This window comes from Malus domestica, chromosome 07 (genome assembly GCF_042453785.1).
Source record: "Malus domestica chromosome 07, GDT2T_hap1".
NCBI classification, from domain to species: domain Eukaryota; kingdom Viridiplantae; phylum Streptophyta; class Magnoliopsida; order Rosales; family Rosaceae; genus Malus; species Malus domestica.
The window spans coordinates 18,896,720-18,900,849 of record NC_091667.1 but is presented as its reverse complement, the minus strand read 5'-3'; the positions used below and the strand labels follow the sequence as shown (position 1 = coordinate 18,900,849).

Here is a 4,130-nt window from a genome sequence, read left to right as displayed (position 1 = left end):
GAATTACCCCTGAGGGATGGATTGAATCGTTGGACTTGGGCAAAAATTTTGGATTTATTTTATTGCCCTAGTTTAATTTGGTCAAGTTTAGACCTAAATTTTTATGGTGAGTGTTGTTTGATGATGTGTTAGTGTGAGGACCACACACACATACCCAAAAGACCTCTCCCTCTCTCCCGTGCCTTCCCTCTTTCTCATTTCTCTCGGATTTTTCAGAAAACCCGTACAAACGTACGGACAAACTCCAAGCTTCCATTTCAAGCACGGATCGACGTCAAGAAGGTAAGATTCAAACTCCTTGCAAGTCTCTGAGTTGATTTATACCATTTTTAAACCTTAAAACCTTTAAAAATCTTGGAACTCGAACCCCAAATTTCTTGCACTGTTCATGCACTAATTGATGTGAGGTTTTTAGGAGTTTTTAAGGGCATAGGAAGCTTTAGATTGTCTTCACGAAGCTCGGAGAAGAAAAATGAAGTGATTTGGACGTCGGAAAGTTGAGATACGACGAGTTGCAGGTTTAGCCGAAATATCGAAGGATTTTCCGGCAAGTTCCGTCGATGAAAGGTAATGTTTTGTTCTACTTGTCCTAAGCTTCAAATTGGTTCAAGTTTCGTGGAATTTGGTTGAGATTTGGACAGGATATGAAGGTTTCTGTGATTTTTCCAGTTTCTGATGAACGGCGATGGCGACCGGCGAGTCTAACCGGAGAAGAAGATGGAATATTTCATCAAAGTTGACGGAATATTCTGACGCCATCAGGTAAAACTAACGAATTCTATTACTATTTAACGGAATATTCTTAACGGCAGTTAGGGTTTCCGTTAGGGTTCACTGCGCGTGGCCGCGAGTATTGCCATGCACTTGCCGGCTCGTGGGTGGTCGGAAAATTATTTTAAAAATATGGGGATGTTCGTGAGGTTGTGTAGATCACGTTGGTATATTCAAACACCCCATTTGAGCATTGTATGAGAAGTTATTAGCTAGTTTTGTCTATGTACTTTAAATAATGTATGATAGTTATTTTGCATATAGGGGAGGCTTATCCTGAGGACGAGCGCAGTCAAGGGCGACTCGGGGGCTACAACCCTTCGACATACCAGTGAGTGGGCTTTTGGTTTTCAGTATATATTTATGCACTTGATATTTTCCCAGAAAATGCGTTTAAATGAAAGTATGCCTTGAATGCCATGCATATGGATTTATATTTTGTATACGGATTGTTATATGATGCATAATATATGAATGTGGTGTTGTGGATGCTCAGGTAAGCCCATATGAGTTTTTGAATTGTGAATGTGATTAAAGTTGTGATTAATTGAGAAGCATAGAGCTCATAAACCTGCACCCCGGTGTTAGTGATTAGCCAGAGATATGGCACAGGCCTGTATATAATGTCACCTCTCGTACCATATGCTCATATTGGATCCAATTTAGGTGCACAATCTTGTCGTACAGACCATCATAGGTGGTTCTGACTCGTAGGTGACTAGCGAATTATCACCCAGTTATCATGAGAGAGTAGAATTGAGCATAATTATATTACACCCAATCTTATTGTACATACCCCTTTTTAGTGGTTCCGACTTGTGTGCAGTGTAGTGCCATATAGGTCATAGTAGTGACTCTGACTAGATTGACTAATGAGCTATGAATTCAGCCGTACAGACTTATGCAGGGGTTTCGGCTAATATGTTATCTTCCATGAAATTATTCTCACCTGAATTACTTATTTTATTTGCATCTTGGCATGGCATACTTATGATTATGATTATGTGAAGCATGATTTGAATTGAGATAATTAAATATACATTTATGCATATGTTTATATTCCATTTATGGGAAAAGTTATACATGTTTTACGAAGAGGGGTTAGAACTGTTGAGAAATGAAATGGTTTTGTAAAACATTTGTTTTTGCCCACTCACGTTTTCTGTTTTGCGTTCCTCCAGGTTTTAGGTAAACTTGTTGTTGGTGGCATTGAGGATTTCGGCAGTTTTGACAGAATAAATTAGTTGTAGGACATCTTCTGATACTGTATAACTAGTACTTGTCCTACTGGACTCCACCTAGACTTTCTATGCTCTAATTAGAAGTGTTTACACTTGTATCTCACTCTTAGCACTTCCTGTTTATTAGTGCACATTAGTAACTTTCAGTTTTTATTTATTCGTATATTTCTTATCTTTATTGCTTCTGCACTGTGCACATGGTTACGTCACCTTCACATGACGGCCAGCATGCCTCGATCCCGGTCGAGGTGTGTCAGCTACAGCCCACCTTAGCCTTGTGGGTCGCTTCACCACTGTCAAACATAGAGCTAAATTTTAGGAAGAGTTTCTCCAATGCACATCAAAGTGTAGATTTAAGTTATATATACGTACAAGAGCAATTAGATTATTTGGCCTAACGATATCTACCGATTCTTGTTTAAGTGTAACTTAAATATGTACATTTTTTATGTGCATTGGAGAAATTTCATTGTTTGTTTCGAGTTTAAGGTCATAAATATGGGGTTTCATGTTCAAGGTCTTGAGTTGGGGTCTCAAGTCCCAAACTTTTAATCCTAGCCTATAAGGAAATATAATTTCTATTTTGTCGCGTTCAATAGTTAACAAAATTGGTAACTTAGTACTGCAATTTAATAGTATTTTTTATTGATAATGAAAAATTTTAAGTTTGAATCTCGTAGATAGTAAGCTTAATACTAATTTATTCCCTACATGGTGTTGTATGTGTCTAGTTCTTAATTTTTTTTTTTGTTTGTTCAATTCAAAGATTAAAAAAAAGATGGGCATTCAAAAGGTGAAAAATGATGTGTGGATACATTTCCAAACCATAATCCCCTTCAAAGCTGCCCACAACTAGCATGTGCAGTGAATAATCCAGAAACAGCGGGCTGTATTTTGCACAGAGCAGTCGAACCGGGGGCTACCCCCTTTTTTCACAACACCCCGAAACCATTTAAATATATATATATTTTTTATCAAAAAATTTCAGTCATCTAATTCAAAGAAAAGAAATGTTAAAATTATTGAATTTATCCGATTTCAGTACCACTTTCCTGACAAAATTATATAATCGAAATGAAGAGACGATGCTTAGATTTGAGATAGAAACACTACATATAGCCAATGTCAAACAGTTTTCTCCGTCCATTAAATTAACTATAGTTCAAAATAAGATTTAGATGGCTGACCTATTAAACATCGCCAAGGAAACGCTTAGAACGTCTTTTGTGTGTTTGTTGTTGGCCCCATCACCAAAAGTAGCAAGATATGGGACCTCCTCTTTAGGAGCAGAAAAGGAAACATGTAACTGAGAGATTGAACAGTTTATCAAATTCCTATGAAAAATTTGCGAAACTTGATCAGCTTCTTTTTTTTGTTATAAAAATGAGCATTATTTAAAAGTATATTGAAGGAAGATAGCTAATAGTGTACCTACCTCATATTTCACTTGAAGTTGCTGTTGCAACTTGTGTACTTGCCTGCACCTTGGAATCTTGGATTGACAAAAGCTGGAACAAGACTTGCATCGTAAAAACCACGTAAACAGAAATCAAGCTGTTATAATCGAGTAGTAGTGCTACATATATCATCTGTTTGTATCATCATTTGACTATTTCTCTAAAAGAAATAGGGTCCGAAAACGCATGCAGTCTCATCTCTATTACAAAGATGGTACAAATGATGATATAAATAGATGGTAAGAATAATATTTGTGGTTATAATCTAGCACAAAATGAATCACTGAATTATCCAAAGTTTTGACATTTCTACCACCCCTGCAACCCTTCCCTCAGCAAAGAAAGTAACTTTAACGCCGCCAACTGCTCTTTGAGGTACTCACACTCAAGTTTAAAACTTTCTTCTTATTCTAACCCTTCCGACTATGAATTACAGATTCCCTTACAAAATTACAAATCGTGGAACCAAGCAATCTAAGTTTTTAGACAAATATTGAATGAAAACAAGCACATGCACTCACCACTGTAGATTGATTCAGTGCTCTCAGAACTTTGATTCTACCACTCTTCCATCAGCTCCTACAACAATCAAATTACCAGAACTTTGATTCAGATCCCACATGCACCATTTACCTAAATACCTTTTTGTTCCATCAAACCC

At 37.0% G+C, this 4,130-nt stretch overlaps 1 long non-coding RNA gene across 1 annotated transcript; it reads left to right on the top strand.

Moving 5' to 3' along the window:
- The first annotated feature begins 421 nt into the window (after positions 1-421).
- LOC139197377 (uncharacterized) lies at positions 422-2,301 on the top strand. The gene is made up of 4 exons (XR_011582737.1): positions 422-567; positions 670-762; positions 1,036-1,102; positions 1,953-2,301. It is a non-coding gene; the product is annotated as an uncharacterized lncRNA (long non-coding RNA).
- The last annotated feature ends 1,829 nt before the right edge of the window (positions 2,302-4,130 follow it).